Here is a 27359-nt window from a genome sequence, read left to right as displayed (position 1 = left end):
AGAAGTTTGACGTGATTAGATTTGCATTTTCAAAAGGTGAGTTTAGATGTAGGGTGGAGGAGGCATTGGGAACAAGACTGAAGGCAGGGAGATATATGAGTCGCTTGCATTAGTGGTCCAGGGAGAGATCACGGTAAGTTAAAGTTAGAAGAAGAGCCGAGTTCTAATATTTGGGGACTTGAAGGAAGGAAGGTGGCTGTGACTGGTGGAAGAGTGGGTGCATGAAGCTGGTCTTCCATATGACAGCCTCTGTATATGTTCCAGGCGTGCTTTCACATTGCCCTCCTTATGACTTTTCTTCCTCATCTTAAAAAATACCATGTTACATTACCTTCAGATAACAACTTGAATAACCTTTCAACAGAAAGGACGCTGATTTTGGAAATCCTTTTGAGGGGGAGTTACCATCCACTGATTGACATCTTATCTTACTATGCTTCTGCCCAAAGTAGAGTGATATGACAATGGTGTCAAAGTTGAGAGATATTTAGGAGGATGGATTAATAGGACCTAATCATTTACTGGATGTGGGGGATTATTCAGAAATTTCTAGCTGTGGCCTTTCAGCGTATGGTGGTGTCGTTCAGAAAACACTGAGGAGGAGCAGGGGGGGATAATGAATTTAGTTTTAAACATGCCGAATTTTAGGTGTCTGCAAGACATCCAAATGAAGATTTGGAAAGCAGTAGAATATGGTGGTCTGGAGTCGAGAGAGCAGATTTGGGTGTTCTTTTTACATAGGTGGTGCTTGAAGTCATGGGCGTAAACAACACATGACGCGAATAAAGAAGATCTAGTGTAGATCATGAGGAATTTCAAAAGTTTAAAGGTCTAGTCGAGTAGGCTAGAACCTCGGAAGCCAAGAGAGAAGGTATTTTGAGGAAATAGGAGTATTTAGTAGTGACAGGCGTGCCGTGGAATTGAGTAGGAGAAAAGAAATGAGTCAGTGTCTGCTAGTTTTATCAATATGAGTGAAAAGGTATAGTGTATTAGGATGGGCTGAGTAGTGAATCGGAGGCAATTATGAGATGTTTCGCTTTTAAGAATCCATCTTAAGCGATGAGACTATAACTATACGAGTATGATATGAAGCTTGTGGGTTCACTTGACTTTCAAGTGAACTTTTAAAAGTTTACCTATGTATAAATCTTTCTTAAATGCTTCATTGGTGCTGTGGTCCAGGGTTTTATAGTCACGATCACTGCAAAGTCTTTGGAGCCTGGTGTGAGTTTCTAATGGCAGTACACTATTCCCTCAGTGGCTGCCTCTTCTCCTGAGTGGCTGAGATTACATTCACTCTGTTGCAGATGTACAGTGGAGAACTTTAAAGAAATCTTTGCACACAATTTAACATCCACAGCCAGAGATAACAGCTCCTCTGTAGTCAAGGCCTCATCAGTTCTATCCACTGTGCTAATAGGATTTTCCCAGCTACTATTTAATTACAATCAATGTGTTTTTTTTAAAGATTTTTCTCAGATTTCTTTCTTTCGAGATAAGAAATCTTTTATACTCAGAACATCCAAAGGAGAGTTGGAGAAACTCTTTGAATGTTAAGACCATGTCGTCTTCTGTAGTCCAGGAAGTAAGTATCACTGAAACCTTCACTCCCAAGGTTATCCTGTCAGAATCATTTCCTTTGGGAGGCAAAAGAGCTGAATGGCCAAGGCCAAATTTAGTTTCCTTTGCTTCCTTTTTTACTATGTTTACCTTAACCATAGTGAGATATTCTGCTTGCCGTTTACTACTTTTTAAGAGTGTAGCTATGTTGAATCTGGCCATTCAAAAAGAAGTTAAGCTATGCTGGGTATGTTCAGATTCTAAGATTTTATTTAAATACAGTAATCCAATCTATTATAGGGATGTGGAATAGAAAGTAAATCTGGTCTCCAGGAGCTAATTGTTAAGTATAAAGAGTTCCTATGTTTTTCATTCTGTTCCTGCTAATCTTAATATTCACATTAGTGAGAGCTAGCTCGCTCTTCTGATTCATTTGAGAAGAAGAGAATAGGGTGGCCACAAATGAGTATTGTTACTTATTCCATGGAATGTTTTTTTTCTGGTAATTGCAGGCAGTGATATTTTTTTGTGTGCTATATTATTTTGTGAATAACTTTGAAAATTTTATTGGTATTTTATCATTGTCCACGTGTTTATCAGCTGTCAACTAATTTGGGAATTTGAGAGAAATATGTTACTCTTCCCTGTAATAAGCTTTAGATACCATTAGGAACGGATAGAGTGTCTCTACAGCTTAAGAAGGACTCATCCTTCTGTGAATATTGAAAGGCCAGAGAGTCACTGTTCTCTGTATTTAAAATAATTTTTTCTTTGGGAATACTGCTATCAAATTTAGTATGTTAAAACGTAGAAGTGGAGATGTTTATCAAGAGAACTAGAGTAGAGCTAGTAACCTTCAATTCTTTCTCTCTAGACTGGATTCTTTTCATTGTTTATGTGACCTTCAGACTTTTGTATGAGTTCAGAAAAATACGTTTCTTTCCTTTGGACACACTGAGTTTACCATGGGCTCAGATTCCTGACTGCCACATTCTGGATTACAATCTGTATGGTATCCTTATCTTTCCATTTCTTACCAATGTTGTTCTTTGAGTCCAAAGGCCCATCCTCTCCAACTTTGCCCAGATCCCTTCCATTTGGAAGCTTTCAGATGTGTTTCTTTTTTGTCTTTCCTTTCTTTCTTTTTTATATTTTGTACCCTGAAAAGAGCATAGTTAACATTTAAAAAATATTTTCCACAGGTTTCTTTACATTATTAAAGAATTTTTTAAAAGTAATTGCTAATTTAAAATTTAGTAGTTGGAAGGATTTTAATAAGTGTTTATAGAATGCAGGTTATAGTTCTTCTTATTTTTTTAGTAATCACAGTTTTTATATACATAGATTATCATGTTCAGAGAAACTGTTTCTGGAATTCCCTATAGGGTAGAGAAATTTGATGTGGACTACCTATCCTACTGTACATTGCTCAATGAAAATCTAAGTGCTTAAACTTAGGCTTTATAATCTTTTCATAATTAGACCAAGTAAAATTCTGGATACTCAGAGTTCAGGTTGAGTATGTTAAGAGATGAAGGGTTGTGGTCCCTTTTAATGTATTCTTTCCAACCCTAACACGTAATGGACTCCTTTCACTTGTTACTTTGGCAGCATCTGCGAGTACAATAATTTCAAAATAATGTTTAAAAATTATTGCACATTTACAAATATCTGAAACGTAATCAAATTTAGTCAACTCAACTTATTTTGAAGCAAAATATTCATCTTGAGCAAATGCCTATGAATTCTCATATTTTCTGAATTTTGGTGGTTATTTTTAAGCAATACTATTTATTTTCATGACTGCCACATAGCAGTTATTTAGGAAACTAAATCTAAATTGATTTGTATTGCTATAAAATTTGGTTTGGTTTCAGTTAATGTGATACAGTGCAATGTAGATAGAAATAGACTCCGTGGTTTCATTGTCTTGATATAAATTAACTTGATATTTTGATTGGATGAGTGAGATACAGTTTATAACATATCAAAAGAAATTGTTTTGTAGTTAAAACAAAGTAGACCTTTACAGTGTAGAAAATAGAAATCTGCCATCTTGGAATGCATAATTACCTCCTTCAAACCTTTATACTCCTTTTCCATTATATTCCAAAATATCGAAGCAATAATGTCCTTCTTTGTATTCTAATAACTTATTAAAATTAAAGAATATTCTCAATGTACTTATCTCAGTCCAAATTAACTTCTGACATGAGAGAGTCTGGCTAAATGCTTATTGTAAGGTCACAATATTTTAAGAAAAGCATAGCAGAATGGTTACAACCTAACACTCTTGGTTTCAGAAACATGGGTTTGCCACTCACTAGTATGTAACTCAGGGCAATTTACGTATTGCACTAAGTCACATTTTCCTCACCTGTCAAAAAGATAATGGAAGCACCTTGAGGGTAGGGAGTCTGTCTGTTTTATTCAGTACTATAGTCACAGTGCCTGGCACATGGCACTCCATAAATATTGAATGAATTAACAAATAAAGAAATAGATAAATAGACACATGTATATATAGCTGAGTATGTGACACACTTAATTGCTCAACTAATGGGAGTTATTTTTGTGATTCTTCCATGTGAATTCTAAGGATGAATATTTAAAATGTCCCTAAATTTAGGACTGTGTATGCCAATGTCAAAACTCAGTAAAAGGAACTATCAGGTTTAGCAAAATTTGGCTGTTATTTTGTTGAGTATGATTTGAAGTAATGTTTACAAACTATCCAAAACAGTCAACAAGCTCTATACTGAGATAAATTTTCCTTCTCCAAATCAGACACCATAAGACTTAAAATCTCTACAAGATAATTGTACATTTTATATCTGGGATTTGGACAGCTTTTCTGGATTTCAGACTAATATGAAAAATTTAGCATTCATCCAATTTCTGAGGTTTGTCTTAACTATGCAGATCAAGTAATAGTGCTTTTCAGAAAGGAAATGAAGTGGCTTTAAGAGAAACTTGGAGAATAATCCTCAAAAAGCTCTTGATGCAGCTGCTCCATCATGTATAACAAACAGCTGACTATGCTTCCTGAATGTGCTCATTATTTGATAGTTGCATGTCACATAGGAAACATAGCTTTCATGAATGCTCCCTGGGAATTATGACTCACACATACATTTATAACTTTTTTGATATTCGTTAAATTGAAATATAAAACCTTAGGTTTCAGATATTGGGGTTAATTTTCAAAAAAGCAATGCCATTACATCTTTGGATATCTCAGTAGGCAGAAATCGTCATTTTCCTTGAGAAATCATGCAACCCAACAATAGCAATAAATTTCAAGGAGGAAAGCATGCCAGTCCTTCACTCATGGTCAGAAGTTTCGCTGAGGGCACTGACTGCCATCTTCCAGTGGTGCCGCTGAATTAAAAGCCATTCATTCATTCAATGGTATTGAACAAACAACATATTAAAATGCTTTTGAATTTAGTTTAGTTGAAATTATCTTTCATCAAGGAATGGTTCTCCTCTTTCTGAGAAGACGATCATCTTCAACCAGGCTCATAGCTTAGACATGGGGGTACCTGTGGAGCAGTGATATTACAGAATCAGCCCTGCCAATCCTTGAGAGGGAGATGCCACTCTACTGTGCTAAGCATCGTGCTAGGCACTGTGAAAGGACAACGGTGAATTGCTTTTAACCACCAGAGATATGATAGAACGGTTGGCAAATAACAATAGCTACACAATTCTAATTGCATCTTGACCACTTCCTCTTAAAGAATTTCAGAGGTTTCCTACTGTTTTCAGAATGACACCAGAATCTTTAACATGGCCTACAAGGCCATTTTTTATGTTCTCGGGTGCCTCTCCAGAATTAGCTCACATTGCCCTCTGCCTTGCCACCTGAGACTAGGCACATGCCCCTCTCAGACCAATCCATTTGTCATGCTGTCTCAGACAGTAGAGACTCTGTCTCTGTCTTCTATCTTTCCACCAAGTTCAACTTATATTCTTACTTCACATCTGAGAAAAAAGTGTCAATTCCTCAGGGAAACCTTACACAGCCTCCCTTTATAGATTAAGTCTTCATGTTACCATGTACCTCCCCTTTGATCCATATTACATTTTAATTTTACATTTGCTTATGCATTTGTTTGACTTTTATCTTTCTCACTGACTGAACTGTAAAGACCATGAGAGCAAGGATATTATCTGCTTTTAGTTGTCCTTTTATCTCCAGTGCCTAGCACAGTGCCTGACACATAGTAGGCACTCAGTAAATACTTGCTCAATAAATAAAGGAGTAAATGAATGAATGAATAATATACATGAGACAATAAAAAATTTAAAAAGTCCTAAAAAGACACTATGGGAGTTCAGAGGAATAAATGAATTCCCCAATTGCTAAATCTGGACTACATGAAGGTGACAACTATTATTGCATTCTATGAAGAAGGCAGAGGCTGAAAATCTTGCCATATCAGATTGGATGATAAAAATCCTGACAGTCCATAATTACTGAACATCTGTCATATATAGGGCACTTTATTAAGCACTCCCATGAATCACCCAGATAAGGTTATAGTCACATCATTGAAATAAGATACTGGTGTGAATTCCTTTGGGCCAAAGCACTACCTTGGAATGCTGATTAAAATCCTCAAAGATTATACTTATGTCTTTTGGAAGAACTACCTAATTTGCCAAAATTTCATTTGAGGAGCACTGGGCCTTGATTGTATAGGACAATGTTGTAATAGTCCTGGGAGGTTACCATTAGTAGCACTTTGGTGTTGACAGGGTGAAAAGTGTTAATGCCACAGTGAAAGTCATCACATCTTCAAACCACTTAAACCTGTCTTGCTAATGAGAGTCTGCAATTCTCAGCCTACGTCAGTCCTTAGTGCAGCCTCTAGGAGAGGAAACCCCCAAATGTGGATGAACTCTAGAACTGCTGAGGTAGGGGTTAGGGTGGCTGGCTGTGCCCCTCAGGTCTCCTAAGGCACTTATGCCTCTTTCCCCATCTCATGCAGAACTTCTAATCTCGCTGTAGGAGAGAGCTCTGTCTTCTGATACCTTCTTCTGACATCCCATGAACTGTACCTTTCATTTACTTTCCTTTTATTCAATGAGCAGAAGTTATCTCCTTTCCTCTTCCTCTCTTGATAAACGTATTGTAGTATCACAACCCTCCCAATTGCTCTGCCAATGACATCACCCCTGTGGTGGTTATGATTCTATTGCTGCTGCTGAAGACCTTTCCTGGGAAAGGGAGCAAGCTCTGTAGGCTCGGTGCCAACAGTGTCCAGCGTCCTCCATAAACCAGCAGTTGTTGGGATGTTTTCTGCAGGGCAGATCTCTTCTTTAATCACTGGTAATAATGAAGTTTTTGTCATATTAAAGGGGAAAGAAGAGAAGCAATTGAGAATAGTTTGAGAGGATGACTGTGCCGTCCCTCAGGTCCAGCGACAAGAGGACTACAATGGGTAGCTTTCAGAACTACATATGGTCTTCCTTCCGAGGGAGTTGATTAAGCGACTCCGGATGAAATTGAAATCCTGTGATTTGACCTTTGTCTGGCCTGGGAGGGCTGCAATTCGCATAACAATTTCCTTTTGTTCTTTGTTTGGAGTTATTAATCCAACATGAGCCTCGAATTAATCAGGGGTAGTGCGTAGCTACATTTCTAATTCACAGCTCCACTGCTTGTGTCTTTTTTAATTAAGGCCGAATGATAGCAGGCCTTAGCCCTGATTGCCACACTTGCTAACCACACATTGAGGGATGAAGAGGCTAAACAGGCAGAATGAGATTACTTCAAGGTTTCACTTAATTGTTTTCTTCCTTTAAGTAAAGAGCACTGACTGAACATTGTTCATTCTGGGCTGAGAGAGCAACTTTTATGTGTGTTACTTGTCTTGATGTTGGGATAAGGTGGAAACCCAGGTTCTTGTTCGTACCCTTAGGTGTAACGATCAAGGAGGTTACCCAAGTCACAGGTCAGTTATTGATCTAAACCACATCCATGTATCTTCATTGGAAGTGGGAGGTTAGTTAATGGTGGGCCCCATGTCAAAGAACTTGGACCCTTAGTTACCTGTATATTGTGTAGGCACTGGGGCCTTTGAGGCCTTAGAGCTGCTCAACATTGCTTAGTCAAAACTTTGTAAGAGTAAATAAATTGGAAATTTACTCTGATTGACTTATTGTGGAATTCACTATCCCATGGTTCTGTCTTCTACTTTGTTCAAAGGGATTTAAATACTGGAGGGACCTAATTATAGTTCAGCTTCACTGTATAGTTAGCGATACAGTGTGGAACCCAGGATTAACGATGTGGAATTTTAGTAATAACTTTTTTCCCTTTGGTAAATTTGTTAATTTTCCTTCAACTGCTGCTCATATTTTAGAAGGGAAATATACAGATATAGATCAAGTGATGTTAAGTAAAATTGAACTCCAGTTTATCAAGTTACTATACTTCTCCTTGGAAGAAAATGGTTCCTTAGAGTGGTAAATCAGCTCTGAGACACTGGGAACGTTTAGTTAACCACTGTCACGGTGAACTTGTTAGGATCTTTATACAACTCCACAGGTAACTTATTCCTCCCTCCAAGTGCCTGACTAACCTAGAAGAAGTTGACACTTCATTACGATAAAGTTCAGGCTTGAACAAAGATATAAAGTGGAATAAACACAGTCACTCATTTGGTACATGTTCTTTCCTGTTCTGAGACTCAGGGTTGAGAATAAACAAACAAACAAATAACAGGAGATTGGGCTCCACAATCTATATGATTCGTTTCATCTTTAAAACTGTAATTCTATATTTACATATTCCATTTAAATTTTCAGATTTGGTCATTTACTTCTCAAACCTCCGTTTTGTCCCTTTCTATGAAAATTAGTAGGCTTCCACTGGGTAGAGATGTCTATATATTTTCCATAGAATTAAAGGTTGGAAAGCATTTTAATTTAAATGCATTATTTTATTTCGAATTAGCCTCCTCTTGTGGCTGTGCTCAATGTTAAATTGTGTTTGCTAATGTTTGAATAAAAATTATATGTGAAGAGGAATATTTTAGAGAATAGAATGCAATTTGTAGGGGAAAGAACACTGAACTGGGAGTCAGAGAACCTTAAGTCAGGTTATAGCTCTGTTCTTAACTTGCTGTATGACCTTAAGTGTTTAGGTCTTATTTTCAACTTAGGCAAAATTAGGAAGAATAAACCAAAGCTTCCTTCTAGGATTTTCTATGGTTCTGATAGTTCCATCATGTTTAGGGCTTTGAGATTGATGCATCAGATGTTTTGAATATTGTGATTTTCATTCTAGAATATTTTCAGCTCTTTATTGATAGATACACCAAAAATATAGGTAACATTTCTAGGCAAGTGATAAAAACAACAACAAACTTTAAGGGAAACTGTATTTTCATCTGCACTTGGAAATCTACTTTTTACTTTTAGGATAAAAGGCTGTGAATGTGACCAGTGAGGTTGGGCTGAAAAGAAGAATCTATAAGAAAGGTGATAGGATAGTAGTTAAAAGGGGACCGGGATGTGAAGGAAGGATTTAATGGGATGAGAATGATTTCAGCATGTTTATACGTTAAGGGGAATGAATCAACAGAACAGAAGATATACTAAGGATTAGGAGAAAATGATGAAGCAAGGTCTTGAGGTGATGTGAGCAGAGTTGATCCCAACACTAGTGGGGGGTTAACCTCAACGAGAGGGAAAGATGCTTCATTCTCTGACCCTGCAGAGATGTTGATTAGTGGGTTGCAGAAAGTGATGTGTGTGTGGATGGGGCAGGTAGTGCATACTTATGAGAAGTGAGGTCATCTGAAAGTGATGGGGTGGTGTATTAAGGAAAGTGGTGAAGGTTTGAGACAGCTATTAAAGGGAGTGAAAGGAAGTAAGAAAGGACAGCTAAAATTCTTGAATGGGCTTAGAGTGCAGGTGTGCGTGGGGTAGTGGCAAGGATCTGTGCTGTTTCGTAATTTTCTCCAGCTGTGTTCAGCTGGCCCAGGGTGGATGAGCTTCAGAAAAGGCAGATTGTGGAGTTGATTAAGAATGGGCATTTCTGGGGGAAGGGTGTTCAGGGATAAAGACGAGTTGATATGCCTTGTTGCATTGATCTTATTAATTCCTCAAACAATCTTAAAAGATAAACACAATTATTGACAGTTTAAAGAGATGGAAACAGGCTACAGGAAGTAAGATAATGCCTTGAAGTCAAACATTCTTGACCCTACAGCTTATACTGTCATTTAATAGTTTAACACATTCCTCTTCATTATTTCCTTGAAAATTATTTTGAGTCATTCAGTGAATTTTATGGATGAGAACATTTCTTGTAAGGATTACATAAAACTCAGAAGTAAACTGTGTTTGGTGAGTAGATCTCATTTTATGGTCAATGTCTAATCCATGGAAAATCTAGAAACAGAAACTCAGATATTTATGACCACCAATCCTTGGCTTTCAGCACTATGTCACAGCCTTTTGCTCTCTTTCTCTCTTGGCTGAGATTCAAAAAACATTTTTTTAATCTTTGGAAAAGGTTGATAGCCCTATGCAAGTCAAGATATTATTGCCACATTTCCAAAATACGGGTGCCAAACTCTTTGGGGTTGTGATACACCCAGATGGTCTTCCTTCTTTGCATTTCTGCAAATGTTACCACCAAATACAACAAATTTTCCTCCAAAGTCATTAGAGCCCATTTGGCACATTCTCTAATCCGTCCTACTTGTTACCTTTTAATTACTTTGTGAGGGGATCTAGTTGTCTTGTTGTTGCTGAGGGCCAAATGACCAAGGGGTTAATGTTTTTTCTGTCCCTGGCCAATTGGTTTTTAGTCAGTAGTTATTTATGGGGAAGTCCAGGGGCCATTAGTTTTCAAGTATGTGCAGCTGTACTCTTCACAATTACTAGTCCATAAGCAAATGTGGACTTACTTTTTGTGTACGGTTGTTTTTACCCTGATTGGTTAGACAATCTGTTGCCATTTATGAATGATTCTTGTTGATGCAAAACATGACACTGAATTCTATTTTATTATTTGGATTCCATGTTTCATAGGATGCTGTAATCTTGATTCAGACAAGGCACAAGGGTATGCACCTCCTGTCATTGGTGACAAATTGCTCCTGCCTAGCAAAATGTCAAATCTCACCCACCGCATGTTAGCTGTACCGTTCTCCATAAATCGGCATAGGTACTGATGATCTTCATTGTGAAATCAGGGACTGGTTGGCCTTGGCCTTTTTTGCTCATGCTCTGTTCTTTTGGACATAAGGTAGAGATTACTATTAATGGTTCTTTCAGTTCCTAGGAGCTCCTCCCTCTGTGCTGTCTTACTGTGATTTTTTTTCTGCCCTCATTGAATGGTAGTCTTTGATGTCACACAAGAGAATACTGTTGGCTAACAGTCTGGAGGCTGCTTCATTTGAGCTAACCACCACATGAAAACAAATGTGATCCATCATATTTCATTAACTAGCTGTCCTCCTTTTGGGTGCCCTTTTTTGATGTCAGAGTGCATCCTGACAGGAATCAGAAAGATATGTGTGATTAAGAACAGTAATAATGCTTATTGCATTGTATTGTAAATTACCTTCCTGGGCCCCGCTACTTTATCAGCCCCACTGGCATTGGCTCCCGTACATTTTTGACTACTCAGTATATACAGTGTATTAGCGCAATGGAGATCATTATGTGGCCTGTATTTGAGTCATTTTTATTTAAGATGCCAAACAATAAGCTGTTGATTGGGGGAACAAGAGGCGAACAATAATGTTCTGTGTCACATAATACACCACCATTTTCCAGCTTTGCTTTAGAAGGGCCCTCTTTATTGTTTTTGTATAAAAATGGTTCTTAGGAGGAGGAATATTTTGCTGAGGTATGTCATTATTTTGCAAATTTCTATTATCTCATCATGTTGTCTTCATTGTAAATTGCAGCTAATTAGGAACCTAGTTAGAGCCCCAGCTTTGAGGCTGGCTTTTTTGTGAAAAGAGCCCACCGATTACCGCACTACAAGAGAGGAAGGGAGAGAAAAAGGAGATTAATCTGGTTACCTAGGCGACACTCGCTTCCATCTGCGAGGAACAATACATTTTTGTTTCCTTGGCTCAGTTCAGATCTGTTTTGTTTAGAGGGGGAAAAAAAGAGAGAGAGAGAGAGAGAAAGAGAGAGAGAGAAAGAGAGAGAAAGAGGGAGAGAGAGAACCTAGTTCCACAACAATGCTGGATTCTGTCTAGCCCAGGCTTACAGGCTTGATTCCCCTGCAAGTTAGGGGTCTCAGGGGAGTGAGAAGATGAAAGAGATAAGCTGCAAAGTTGTCAAAGGTCGTGACCTTGCCACACAAAGCCAGCAGTTTTACCTCTAAATCCCCTTCTCCCAAAAAGCACTTAATGAAATAATATACCGTGCTTCTCAACACCCTGTAGTCTATATTAAGGAACAAGGCCCTAAAGTTGTGGATTTAAGGAGTCATTTTTAATTTCATACTAAATAATCAGTGACTCTAAGAAGCTACTTATGGGTCCAGTTTTTTTCTAGGCAAGTTAACTTTGACTTTTCTACTTTTTCTCCAAGTGGTTTTCCCAAAACCTACCATTTTTATTGTGGTGACACATAATATTTAAGGTATGAGTTTACTTTCCAGTGAATAAAACCAACTTACTGAATCAACTCAAGACTGAGGTTTATTAACTGCTCACTTCCAGTTGCTTTTGTTGTACATCAAACTTTTAACTTTTTAGGATAGGGTGGCCATTTGCTTTGCTCAGGCGAAACATGTGGATGTTGCCAGGCTGTTTGCATCCTCTTATATAGTCACCAGAGAAAGGGCTGAGTATGGCACAGAAGCTGAAAGAGAAGCTAAAAGGCTCAGAAATCTCAGGGCTTCTTCAGGGGAATTGGCTAACCCCACAGCCTCTGATGAGCATAATGCTTTCGGCATCATGTTCTCACTGGTTGGTATGCCATCATGCATAATGAGTAGTTATCCAGGAAGGTTATGTGTGATGACATACAGTTAAAGAGGCTCCAAGAGAGGAATGTTGGCTTATCTGAGCTTTCCAGTCATAAAATGCATTGATTAAATCAGAGCAACTAGCTTATTTTAAAATGCCCTGTGGAATCCATGCTTCACACCCGTGATATCTCCTCATCAGATGAATTTCCAAAATACATTCCTAATAGAAGGAAAATAAATATTTTCACAACAACTACAAGTTACTAATGGTTCTCAGTATGCTACATACACTAATGGACACTTCTCTTCAAAGCATATTACCCGTCTCTCTTGTCTTATTTGCGATGGGAGAAAGATACCTACCCAAACATTCTGTGCTCATCACTCATCCAGCCCTCTAGAGCATCTGTACACTTTCTCATCCCCATTATAGCATTTGGGCAACTCCAAATGATGTATCTCATAGGATTTATAAGCAGTCTTAGAAAACTATGAAAAAATTTTAAACTCATGCAATTCTAATTTGTTCTAATATTTATTAGATTTTATGGATAAAAAGCAAAATGCCACTTCTTATGCCAAAATTAAGTCCTCACAATGGTACTCGATTTTTTGAGCTTTTGCAGGAAATCAGATAAGCTTTCAGTTTACCCATGAGTACCTCAAACAAGACAAGCTACAAATTAGTTTACTATGGCAAACCCTCAACAAGAGTCTTCTCTCAGTAACCTTTTACTATATAAGGACAATTACCAAATACCACATTGTTATTAAAAGCTGGAACATCTTTCTGAAGTTTGTGAAACCAAGGTTACTCTTGGCAATGGCAGGGACTAAATGTGCAGATGTGTTTTAGAAATCCACTTGAAAACAGACAAATGAAATGGTCTCTTCTTATCTGAAAATAAACTTTTTTCATTAAAGTTATTAAGCTATTTTAAGCTTTGAGGGGACATGATCTTAATACCTTTGTGTTTCATGAACTTCAGTTAAGTTACATAGTTATACAGAGAATTAGTTGTAGCAAATAAGTCAACACTGCTCAGAGTAGCTATTTTGCAGAATGTATTTGTGTTCTAAGGAGCGCTCACTGGAAGGACTCCTGTGTCTCTTTCCTCATCTGTCTGCAGTCAGTCCAAACAATTCCTATTCTCAGTTTACTAGAATTGCATATTGAACCTCATCTCTTTAGAGAGGCTGTGATTGATTATATGCTGAGAAGGTAGAGAAATGAAAATGAGAAAACTGTTTAGTATGTGCAGAAACATATTTTTGTTCCCATTGGAGAAGATAGGATTCTTTAACCACAAAATATTTTAAACTAGCATGGGAATGCAGTTATCACCAGATAAAATGGCAATAGCTACTTACCAATATGACTGGAGTTAAGAGACAGTGAGCAAGGGCGCATCTACCTGATAGATTTAGGAAGGGTTTGTTAGTTCTCTAATGCGTGAGTGCCTCGTCTTCAATATTGACTCATTATTGCTCACTCAAGACCTTGGGTTTCCCCCTTTTAGGAAGTAACTTCTAATATTCTGCCCTGAAAAAGTGGTTCAAAATGGATGCAGAGGAAAGAGTGCCACCTGCTGATTTCTCATCCTAAAGCAATTCTGATTTCCTTGGAGGTTTCTCAGACAAGATCTTGCAATGTCTAGTACTATTTATTAAGTCATAAATGACAAACACAAAGCCTAGAGTTGTGGGGCCATGGTTCTGTGATTATGGAGTTATTAGTTTGATTCTGAGGGATTCAAGGATTGATTACAAATTGTTTTCATTCAGTTCAAAATTCTCTACTTCATATCGTGGGTTTCAAAAAACTCAAATCCATCATTTCATCAGTTTTTCACACTTTTTCTTCTTATTAGTTACAGGGGAAATTGTGGACAATAGGAAAGTGACTTCGTTGTCACCTGAAATTTCCTTGTCTTGAATTTCTTTTGGACTCTTCTCAGTGTAGAAAAACATGTCTAATGAAAGCTACTTTGTGATGTCGACTTGGAAGTTGCTCTCACGAACGTGACTTTTCTTCATTCTCTCTTGCAAGGGATCATTCTTCTTTCTAGTTGCTGTGTCACTAAGGAAGGAAATTGCTTAGAGCAAAATAGAAATAAACATTAACTTATTCCCTAAATGGTCCACTTGCAAATTAAGTTTGTAGAAATTTATCATTTCTGTTTTCCCTGCTGAAGTTAACAATTTGGGGAATTTTGTAAGTTTTTAAACAATTATCAGTATGTAATTTCTCACAAAATATTGCGGTTAAGAGAGGTGATGGATGTCTAAGAAAGACATGAACCTTTAGCTGATGAATAAAAACTGAAGTAAAGCCTGGTAAGAATTTTCAACTGAACGTGATTCTGACATCAGATATATCAGTGTGACTTCCTTTTGTCACACTTTTATCAGCAATTAATAGGAGAAAACACTATTTCTCTTAGTCAAATGGCAGAGGGAATGGTCCATGCTAAAATCCCTTCCTTTAAAAAGACTCCCGATTTAAGTATAATTTTAAAAGTTGACCAGGACAGTGGGTGGGCTGCTCCGGGCTTATCCAAAGTGAAACTCATCACCTGTTGCAGTTTATTTAGCCTTAATTGTTACTTCGGAACAGTTGCCATTAACCTGTGCCTCCAGCGTTAAGGTGATTTTATCTCCAGTCAGCTCAGGCATGAATCAGGTTGCAGGCACAGCGAGAAGAATGAGCAACAAAGGAGTTGTTCCCACAAAGGAACAACTCCAGAAATGGGCCAGAGCTGTCACTCTCTCTTCCTACTCTACAAAATAAAAGTTGTTAAAAAAAGATGGAATCCTCTTCTTTTGGAGAAATAAAAAAGAAGGAATAGAAGGAAAGAAAAAAAAGTAAAGAAATTTAGTCACAAAGGGTTCATTTTTAATGTTGGTAAAATAAAACATTTTCCAATCCTTAGAAAATAGGAAACCATTATCATGCCATTGATATGAGTCACTATGGTGGCTGTTTGTATTTAGGTGAGATGAATCTGAGTGTGTGTGTGTGTGTGTGTACCCGTGTGTCTGCGTGCACACATGTACATTATAAGGAATGTTGTTTTCTATATTTACATTTTGATTAATTTGTGTAGATATTCTGCAAATGAGCAGCCCTGCTATGTATAAGTAACCATACCATATTATAAACAATTTTCTAAATAGAACACTTCACTTTATTGCTATATCATTGCTATGATTTCCCCTCTGATATATCTGACATTTACTTCTTAAAACAAGAAAAAAAAGTGATTAGCAATTATATGTCATTTGTAATTTAGTCTTTGGCATCAAAATGCTATTAATATTTTAGAACATTATTCTAATTTCTATAGAAAGATTTTCCAAGAAATGCAGAGCAATTGGTAGCAAGGGCATTTTTTATATAAGACAGAAAATCTCTTCTTCCCTTGTCCTGAGTACTGATTGTTAGTCCTTTGGTTTAACTTCCGAATGTCCTATTTAGGCAAAGGGATTGCTGCGTCCTATTTCTGCCCCTACCTACAACACTTTTTCTTATACAGATCACACCTCTCAGGATGCAATGCAGTGTGTCACTGCTAGTCACTTCCTTTCCGTATTTCTACCCACACCCACATAGTCATTAATTTGTTTTGCACATATTTATTGAGTACCTGTGTGTGCCAGGCATTGTTCTAGGGATCCATCTTGGGATACATCAATAAAGAAAACCCAACAAAGATCACCGCCCCTGTGGAACCATATTCTAGTAGGGAGAGGGGTCACAGTAGTTATTCAATAAATTTTGTTGTTTTGATTGAGGAGTGGTTTTATTTTGAGGAAATGCATGGAAACTAGTTCTGTTTATGCAGTAGTAAACTGAATCCAAAGCTTAGACTAGATTTGGATGACTGAATGAAGGTCAGAAAATATTGCGTAATGAGGACTATGGTGTGGATTGGAAGATATCTTCTTTGGAAGAATGCAAGATCCACAAAATAATTCCAGAAAGAAATCACTACTTTGCTCACTGTTTCTTCTTTAACTCTTCAAAACTTCTATCTTAATTTATTTCTAGTGAAATATTTGGGGGAATGTATTAGGGATGGGTTGGAACACAATACCATTTTGAATAAACAAATATTTTAAAACCTTCTTAAATAGAAGGTGACCTGATATCTATGGCTTATAAAAATTTAAACTTGATTAACTACTATCGGCTATCGTTAAGGTTCCATTTTCTTTTTGGCTTTCATAAAATAATGGAAGTTTCAAGCTGAAGCCTAGAGATACTTTGATCATATTAATTTCTTGTTGGGGTTTAGTATCTCTTTGAAAATCTGCTGAAAATATATACCCTATCATTTCAAAATTTAATATATGGACATAAAATGCTGCTCTAAATTTTAGGTAATTTGTAGATAACATGAATCCATTTGTTGGCCCTCAGATTTGACCTAGATCTAGTCTAGTCTGTTCATTTTACAGATAAGAATATAGATATGTAGGTAAATTATAATTTATTGAAGACCACACAAATAGTGAATGTCAGCATAAGAATAAAGAAATGTCCTGATTCCTAGTTAGTCTGAATTCTTTCCACTCTACGTCCCATTCTGGTTGTCTGTAGCTACATTACAACTCACCCCAAAGCATAGAGACTTAAACCTACAATTTATTATTATGTCTCATGGTTCTGAGATTTGATTGGGTTTAGCTGGATGGTTCTCACTTGGGGTCTCTCAGATAGTTGCAGTCAGATCACAGCTGGAGCTGGAGTCATCTGATGGCCTAACTAGCTGGATATCCTACATGATTTCTTCACTTATATGTCCAGTATCACAGCTGGGAAGGCTGCAACAGCAGGTGGCATGGCATCATTCTTCCTCCATGCAGCCTTTCCATGTGACTAACTCTTACAAAGCATAGCAGTCTCTTAGATGGCAACTGGCTTCCTCCAGAGTAAGCATTTCAGGAGACCCAGGAGGAGACTGCAAGATTTATTATGACCTAGACTTGGAAGTCATGCAGCATCACTTCTGCTGCATTCTATTGGTAAAAGAGTAAATCACAGGGCTAGTGCAGATTAAGGGCAAGTGAGTTCACATGGTGTGAATACCAGAAATCATGGTTCTTTGAGGGGCCGTTTTTGGAGACTAGCTCCCATTCTCCCTGTTAAGTGTTAGCCATAACTGACTTTTTGGGAGGAACTTCTTTAATAACAGAAATTTACCTGCAAGTTATTCAAAATTTGATTATTTAAATTTTCCTCTTGAAAATGATATATTTTCTAATAGAGTATTTATTTTTCTAGTTAATATTGAAGAGGAGGGTCATATTACCTTAAAAATAGAATCTTAGGAAATTGAGAGCTTGGATTTCTTTACTGTTTGGAACTAGATCTTAAAAATATGTGTGCAGATTTAATCCAAGCTCTGCATCTAGGATGTCCATCCATTCCTCCTGGTAATTGAATTCCACTGACTGACATAATTAGGCCCTATCTTTTAAACCTGTTTTGTCAAAATCTTCTTGAAGTGTCTTCATTTACATATTTCAAACGTTGCAGAAACAATCATAATAGTCGGTTCTGTCAAGACCCATTGTAGAATGCTTTCATTCTCTGATTGACAGTGATAATAATTGATACCATGGATCCTTTATATTAGAGTAGTTGTTTGTTTGGCATAATTTCTAGAAAATGTGCACCGAAAATCCTTAAAAAGTGTTTTGGTAAAAGTAGCTTCAAATTTTTTCATCCATTTTTCACTCCTGTCATCTCAAATGGTTTGGATCAAACTGTCCCTAAATTAGTAGACTGGAAAAAGAGCAATCTTAGTCTCTAATTTCAGATATTTTCTGGTCTCCAGAGTCATTCCTCTTTGCAATCATTTATAGTTGACTGAATGGCAGCTATACTTAAAAATGTCTAAGGGGTTTACACCAAAGACGATATCCTTTTCCTCTTAGCTCATTTCTTAAATTAAATTAGGAAGACTTTGCAAGACCATTTAATAACTAAGGAAACTGACACATTATAAAATAATTCAAAAATATAGAACATTAGGGACTTAAGTACTCTCTGATTCTTACTGCCCACTCCCTGATTCTCACTGGCTCTGTTTTCAGTTAAGATGTTAACCCCAGTCAGTTAAGACCCCTTTGGAGTTGTTTGAGGGGGGCTAATAAGAAGATCTTCCCTGCCTGATTTTTTTGTAAACCCACCATTATACAAAGGAATAAGATAGACTAAGGCTAAAAGGTTACCTTTCTTAGGGTTAAAAGTGATATCAGAGAATGTGGCCAGGGACTCTTGCTAATACTGAGTGCCAGGATATGGCAGGTTTGCCCACCCAACAGTAGAAGGAGTGGACAGGGGAGGCCTCCTCCCACAGGGACAGAAGCCAGCAGAACTGGGACCCCTGCAAGCCTCCAGCTCCTAAGGAAAGAAGAGAAGGAGCTGAGCAACTTAGGTTCAGTTTCTCCTACCATCCCCTTCCCCCTCAACACACACACAAAAGTTGGTGTTCCTCTCTTAAAAAGCAGCAATCAAGGGGACAGTGAGAAACCAGGAACACCCAATAATGGGATCGCCTCCACAAAAAAGGACAACAATAGGAAAAGCATTTTGCCGCTAATTTTCCCCCAGTTTTTTGTTCTCTTAACATCTTGGGCTTAATCATTAAACCATTAACGAGATAATATGTGAAAAGAGTTCTCTTACCTTCCTTTTCAAGACAATCTCCTATTTTAATATTCTTTCTGTTCTATTAACCTGATGAAAAGATGAGGATTCTCTTTATGTGCATAAGAGTGACCATGGGATGCTCTGACAAAAGCTTGCCTATTCACTGACTGGGTCAGGATAATAATTCTTTTCCATTGATGATTACTACAAAGGCCTTTGGCATCAATAGCCCATTTAAATCAGCCAGTGATAAACCTAGCCAAAGGAATGAATCCAGAATGGATATCAATGCAAAACTATTCCAGATGCAAATAGAGAGTTCAAGCACCATTTAGGGGATCTTTTCCAACTATATTTTGTTCCCTTGGAAAATTTTCTGAAATGAATATATAGTAAATCTTTCCAAGCTTTGATAATTTATATTATAGCTAGTGAAACAAATGTACATTTTTGCTTATGTTTAACGTCTCTGTATTTTATAAAAGTTTTCAAAAAGATAGTTTCAGGTTCTGTCATTCATGGTGATAGTTGTATCTGTGACATGATTCATTCATTCATTCAACAAATATTTGTTGAGATACTGTTATGTGCCAGATACTATTCCAAGGCACTTTTATTTAATAATGGATTTTAAAAAAAATGTAATGAGGAAAAAATGTAAAGTAAAGGAGATGAGGGAGGGTGGAAGGTGTGGTTTAGACAGACAAGTCCTCTAAAGAGGTGGCAACTCATCACAGTGCTTGATGAAGAGAAGAAATGAGCCACAAAGATCCTACTCATTCTGGAATGGCATGCCAGGCAGGGAATTGCAGATACAAAGGCTCTGAGGCAGAAAGACACTTAATATGCCACTTGCATTAGAACGTGACCAGATGTGACAAAAAGGATTGCATTTTCACCATGAATTTGATATTTAATAGTGAGGAAACGAATCCGAATATTTTACTGAAAAAATGTGTTCTATATTACAAATGCCTCTTTTCCAATAATCAGCTGATTAAAATCATTCAAGTTGCTCTTCTTCAATAATTTGTAGTTCTTTTTTTTCAAAGATTTTATTTTTCCTTTTTTTCCCCAAAGCCTCCCAGCACATAGTTGCATATTTTTTCTTAGTTGTGGGTCCTTCTAGCTGTGGCATGTGGGACGCTGCCCCAGCATGGCTTGATGAGTGGTGCCAGTCTGCACCCAGGATGCAAATTGGCAAAACCCTGGACCACTGAATTGGAGCTCGAGACCCCAACCACTCAGCCACGTGCCCGGCCGCCAATAATTTGTAATTCTTGACAATTATTGTACTGCTACTATAATTTGTAATAGCTTCATTGAGATATCATTTACATACTTTAAATTCATCTATTTTAAGTATATAATTCCGTGATTTTTAAGTAAATTTACACAGCTGTGCAACCATCACCTCAACCCAATTTTAGAACATTTCTATCATCCTCAAAACATCCCTTAGCCCATTTGCAGTCGATCTCTTTTCTGACCCCCAGGTAATCTACTTTCCAGCTCTATAGATTTGCTCTTTTGAACATTTCGTATAATTGGAATTATATAATATGTGATTTTCTAGATTTGGCTTCTTTCACTTAACGTAGAGTTTTGAGGTTACTCCCTGTGTTAGAATGTGTCAGCTGTTTGTTGAATGGGTAAACATTTTGTTTATGCTTTCACCTGTTGATGGAAATCTTGATTTTTTTTTCACTTTTTGCTTATCATGAATAATGCTGCTGTAACATTCACATTCATGTCTTCCTATGGACATATTTTCATCTCCTTGGTCAGATACTTAAGATTGGAATTACTGGATTTTATGGTAAATTTATGTTTGCTAACATAATTGCCAGACTGTTTTCCCGAGTGACTGCTATTTTATATCTCTACTAGCAATATGTACGTCTTCTAGTTTTTCCACATCCTAGACATTTATTGCCTGTTTGAATACAGCCATCACTGTGGATATAAAGTGGCATGTCATTGTGGTTTTAATTTGCATTTCACAAGTGATTAATGTTTTTGAGCACCTTTTCATTTGTATTTAGTGATTCCTCATGTATCTTCTTTGGTGAAATGTCTATTCAGATCTCTCGTGAATTTTTAATTGGGCTGTTTATTTTATTGGGTTTGATGAGTTCTTTATATATTCCAGATACAAATCCTTTATCTTAAATGTCCTAAAAAAATTCGCAAATATTTCTTCCGCACTCTGAGACATACATTTTCATATTTCTGATGGTGTCTTGAGGAACAAACATTTTTAATTTTGATAAAGTTAAAATTTATCAAATTTTTTCTTTTGTGTATCATGCTTTAAGATCAGGATGATTTTATCCTATTCTGAACATTGTATGGCTTTGGTTTTTGCATTTAGGTCTATGATTAATTGTGAGTATTTTTATTTTTCATGTGAGATAAAGATCTAAATTTATCTTTTAGCACATGGAAATCTAATTGTTCCAGCACTATTTGTTGAAAAGACTATGCTTTCTAAATGGAATTGCCTTAGCACATTTGCCAAAAATTAATTGACTGTAGATAAGAGTTGATTGCTGGATTCTCAGTTTTGTTTTGATGAGCTGTATGTCTAACTTTATGCCAGTACCACCCTGTCTTAATCTCTGTAGCTTTATATTGTGCTTTGAAATAAAAAAGTGTATGTCCTCTAACTTTGTTCTTCTTTTTCAAAGTTATTTTTGCTATTCTGTGTCCTTTGCATTACTATATGGTAAAGTCAGCTTATAAATTTCTGCAAAAAAAGGCTGGCGGTATTTTCATAGGGATTGTGTTTAATGTGTAGATTAATATAAGAAGAATTTCTATTGTAATATATTGAATCTCCCAATATGTGAACATGGAATTTCTCCATTTATTTAGTTCTCTAATTTCTCTTAATGAGTACAAGTCTTGTACTTCCTCTGTTAAAGTTATTCCTTAATGTTGTATTCTTTTTGATGCTGTTGTGAATGAAATGTTCTTAATTTCATTTTCAGATTATTCACTGCTAGAATATAGAAATAAAATTTGTTTTTGTATATTGGTCTTTTATTCAGCAATCTTGCTGAATTTGTTCATTAGTTTTGCAGGTTATGTCAACTTCTTCAAAATTTCTATACATAGGATCAAATAATCTGTGGATAAAGATTCTTCTACATCTTACTTTCCACTACGGATGAGCTTTCTTTATTTATCTTAACTGATTGCACTGGCTAGAATCTCCAGTACCATGTTAACTGGAAATCATGAGAGCAGACATCCTTATTTTGTTCTTGATCTTAGAGAGAAAGCATTCTGTCTGTCTCTAATAAGGATAATATTAGCTGCAGGGTTTCTCGTAGGTGCTCTTTTTAGTGTTGAGAAAGTTTCCTTCTATTTCTTGTTGGTTGAGAATTTTTATCATGAACAGTTGCTGGATTAAGTCAATGTTTTTTCTTCATCCATTTTGACGGTCATGTATTTTTTTGTCATTTATTCTACTAATATGGTGCATTATGTAATTGATGTTCAGTCATCAAACCAATCTTGCATTCCTGGGATAAATAAATTCCACTTAGTCAAGGTGTGTTAATTCTTTCTGAATGTTGGTGGTCAGTTTGCTAATATATTGTTGACCATTTTTGTATCTATATATATGATTCATATGGTCTGTCGTTTTCTTTTCTTGTATTTGTCTCACTTTGGTACTAGAGTGATATTGGCTTCATATAATAGGTTGTTAATTGATACTTCCTCCTCCTCTATTTTTCCGTAGAGTTTGGAAGGATTGGCATCGTTTCCTCTTTAAATAATAGAATTCACCAGTGAAGCCATGCAGGGCTGAGTTTTTCTTTGTGGGAAGAATTTTAATTACTAATTCACATTTGTAATAATTATAGGTATATTCAGATTTTCTGTTTCTTCTTGAGTCATTTTTGATATTTTGTGCCTTTTTAGGAATTTGTGCATTTTGTCTAAGTGTCTGATTTGTTGGCATTAAGTTTTTGGTTGAATGCCTTTATAACACTTTGCATTTCTATAAGATAGTAGTGATATTTTCACTTTAATTCCTGATTTTGGTGATATGTGTTTTCCTGCTTTTTCTCTTGGTCAGTCTGGCTAACTTAAGTTTCATTGATTTTCTCTCGTTTTCTATTTTGCTGACTTCTACTCTTTATTATTTCTTACCTTCTCTTTGCTTTCAGTAAGTTTGTTCTTCTTTTTTTACTTTCTAAAAATGGAAACTAAAGCTATAAAATTTCCCTAAGTACTATTTCAGTGGTATCCCATGAATTTTATTTTACTTTTGGTTTTCTTTAGTTCACACTATTTTCTAATTTCCTCTATGATTTCTTCTTTGATCTATGAGTTATTTATAAATGTATTTCTAATTTCAAAATATTTGTTGACTTCCTAAATTTCTTTCTGTTGTTGATTTCTAATTTAAATCTATTTTAGTCAGAGCAGATACTTTGTATCATTTCATATCTTTTAAAATCATCTACATATTTTTAATGGCTTACCTTATGGTTTGGTTTGTTTTGTTTTGTTTTTTACCTAGACTTTGAAGGTCTTAGAAAGCTGTCTGAAGAAGTTAGATTGTAGTTTTTCTCTACTTAATTTTTGTATTGAGGTAACGTTGGTTTATAACATTACATACATTTCAGGGGTACATCATATTTTGACTTCTGTGTAGACCACACTGTGTTCACCACCAAAAGTCTATTTGCCATCTATCACTGTACAAATGTGCCCTTTGCCCTCCCCCTTCCATTCTTCCACTGTGCTAACCACAAATCTATTCTGTGTCTATTTGTTTGTTTGTTGTTGTTTTATCTTCCAGATATGAGTGAAATCACACGGTATTTGGCTTTCTCTCTCTGACTTATGATTAGCATAATACCTTCAAGGCCCATCCAAGTTGTTGCAAATGGCAAGATTTCATCCTTTTATTTTTTTAAATTGGCACCTGAGCTAACATCTGTTGCTAATCTTTTTTTTTCTCTTGTTCTTCTCCCCAAAGCCCCCCAGGAAGTAGTTGTATATTCTAGTTGTAGGTCCTTTTGGTTGTGTTATGTGGGATACCATGTCAGCATGACCCGATGAGTGGTGCCATGTCTGCGCCCAGGATCTGAACTGGTGAAACCCCGGGCCGCTGAAGTGGAGTGCATGAACTTAACTACTCGGCCATGGGGCTGGGCACAGATTTCATCTTTTTCAGGGCTGAGTAGTATTCTGTGGTGTGTGTGTGTGTGTGTGTGTGTGTGTGTGTGTATACACACCTTCTTCACATCTTCTTTATCCATTCATTCATTGATGGGCACTTAGGTTGTTGCCAAGTCTTGGCTATTGTAAATAATACTGCAATGAACTTAGGAGTACATATATCTTTCTGAATTAGTGTTTTCATATTCTTTGGATAAACACCCAGAAGTGGAATAGCCAGATCAAATGGCAGTTCTATTTTTAACTTTTTGAGCAATCTCCATACTGTTTTCCATCGTGGCTGCTCCAGTTTACATTTCCACTAGCAGTGGCTAAGGATTCCCTTTTCTCCACATCCTCTCCAACACTTGTTATTCCTTGTCTTTCTGATAATAGCTGTTCTCACAGATGTGAGGTGATATCTCATTGTATTTTTGATTTGCATTTCCCTAATAATTAGTGATGTTGAATATCTTTTCCTGTGCCTGTTGGCCATCTGTATATCTTCTTTGGAAAAATGTTCAGATCCTCTGTCCTTTTTTTTTTTTTTTTTTTTTTTTTTTGAGGGAGATTAGCCTTGAGCTAACATCTGCTGCCAATGCTCCTCTTTTTGCTGAGGAAGACTGGCCCTGAGCTAACCTCCATGCCCATCTTCCTCTACTTTATATGTAGGACTCCTGCCACAGTATGCTTGATAAGTGGTGTGTAGGTCTGCACCTGGGAGCAAAACCAGCAAATCCCAGGCCACCGAAGCAGTGTATGTGAACTTAACCAGTATGCCACTGGGCCAGCCCCTCTGCCCACTTTTTAATTGGGTTATTTTGGTTTTTTATTGTTGCTTTTGAGTTGTATGAATTCTTTATAGAGTTTGGACTTTAACCTTTTATTGGATATATTATTTGTAAATATCTTCTCCCAATTGGTAGGTTTTACCATATAGTGTATTAAGGAGAGTGTTCCATATGCACTTGAAAAGAACGTGCATTCTGGTGACAGAAGTTATCTATACATGTCAGTTAAGTCAATTGCTTCATGATATTGTTCAAATCTATATCTTTGATAATTTCTGTCTAGCTCTCTTATGACTTCTGTTTTCATGGTATATCTTTTCCATCATTTTACTTTCAACCTAGTTGTGTCTTTGAATCTAAAGTGTGTCTCTTGTAGACAGCATATAATTTAATCAATTTTAGAAAGCTCATCTTAACAATCCCTTTCTTTTTTTGAGGAAGATTAGCCTTGAGCTAACATCTGCCACCAATCCTCTTTTTGCTGAGGAAGACTGGCCCAGAGCTAACATCTATGCTCATCTTTCTCCACTTTATATGTGGGACACCTGCCACAGCACGACTTGATAAAACCGTGTGTAGCTCTGCACCTGGGATCTGAACTGGTGAATCCCAGGCCAGCAAAGTGGAGCACATGAACTTAACTGCTATGCCACTGGGCAGGCCCTAACAATCCCTATCTTTTGATTGTAGTGTTTAAAGCATTTACATTTGGGGCCAGCCCCGTGGCCGAGTGGTTAAGTTCGCCAGCTCTGCTGCAGGCAGCCCAGTGTTTCATCAGTTCAAATCCTGGATGCGGACATGGCACCACTCATCGAGCCACGCTGAGGCAGCATCCCACAACTAGAAGGACCCACAACTAAGAATATGCAACTATGTACCGGGAGGCTTTGGGGAGGAAAAGGAAAAAAAATAAAAATTTAAAGCATTTATATTTAACACAGTTATTATATGGTTTGATTTACACTTGCCACTTTGCCATTTGTTTTCTTTAGCTCATATATTTTTAATTCCTCTATCCCTCGTTTGTTTCCTTCTATGTGATAAATCTATATTTTCTAGTGTACTTTTTAATTCTTTTATATGTATGGTGTGTCTATATATACACACACACACATTTATTTACCAGTGATTTTGCAGAGATTACATTATTCATTTTAAATGATCACAATCTAGTTCAGATTAATACTAACCTAATTTCTTATAAAATATACATATTTTTATATCTATATTTAATAATATAGATTAAATAATTAATTTAATAGTATAAATTAAATAATAATATAGATATAAATAATTATAATAATATCTGCTCCATTATAGTTCCATTCCTTTCTCCTCCTTGTGCTATTATGGCAACATGCATTATGTACGTATATTATTTACTCAATAATACAATATTGTAATTTTTGATTCATACAATCTTCTTTTTTTTTTTTTTTTTTTTGGTGAGGAAGATTGGCCCTGAGCTAACATCCATTGCCAATCTTCCTCTTTTTGCCTGAGGAAGATTGTCCCTGAGCTAAGGGCTGTGCCAATCTTCCTCTATTTTTTTTGTATGTGGGATGCCACCACAGCATGGCTCAATGAGCAGTGTATGGGTCTGCGCCTGGGATCCAAACCTGCAAACCCTGGGCTGCTGAAGTGGAGCAGGTGAATGTGACCACTACTGCACTGGTCCAGACCCAGATTCAGACAATCTTAATAAATTGTATGAATTGCCTCATAAATAAGTTTGGAGAGAAAAAGGACAAAAATGTATTCTAAATTCCTCATATCAACTCACATATTTACCTTTTCTGGTACTCTTCATTTCTTTCTGTGGTTTGAAGTTACCATCTGCTTATCTGCTTTAATTTTCTTGCTCCATTATAGAGCAGTTCTCTCCACCTTCTTTTTGCTAATATATGCATATAAATAATTTTCATATGCTATGAGCCCAACAAGCAGTGTTACAATTATTTTATAATTATTGTTTTGTGAAATTGTCTTTTATAAAAATTTGTTAAAGGATAACAAGAAAAATACATATGTTTATATTATCTTTGCAGTATAAAGTCTTTATTTTTTATGTGGACTCAAGTTACCACTTGCTCCCAACCAAAAGGACTTTCTTTAGTATTTCTCCTAATAATTCTCTCATTCTTTGCTCATCTGGAAATATCTTTTTTTCTCCTTCAGTTTTTGAAGGATAGTTTTCCTAGATATAAAA

General features: G+C 36.5%; 1 protein-coding gene and 1 long non-coding RNA gene across 40 annotated transcripts in view; one reads left to right on the top strand and one right to left on the bottom strand.

The window, feature by feature from the left end:
• Positions 1-27359, top strand: part of SOX5 (SRY-box transcription factor 5) — a 947484-nt gene that overhangs the window by 484422 nt on the left and 435703 nt on the right. The window lies entirely within an intron of this gene.
• Positions 1-27359, bottom strand: part of LOC139083532 (uncharacterized) — a 90833-nt gene that overhangs the window by 35417 nt on the left and 28057 nt on the right. The window contains exon 2 of the long non-coding RNA XR_011540335.1: positions 2598-2720. This is a non-coding gene — a long non-coding RNA (uncharacterized lncRNA). The remainder of the gene's footprint in view (positions 1-2597; positions 2721-27359) is intronic.

This window comes from Equus przewalskii, chromosome 5 (genome assembly GCF_037783145.1).
Source record: "Equus przewalskii isolate Varuska chromosome 5, EquPr2, whole genome shotgun sequence".
In the NCBI taxonomy this organism is placed as follows: domain Eukaryota; kingdom Metazoa; phylum Chordata; class Mammalia; order Perissodactyla; family Equidae; genus Equus; species Equus przewalskii.
The sequence above is the reverse complement of the archived record's forward strand: the minus strand, read 5'-3'. Positions and strand labels throughout refer to the sequence as shown.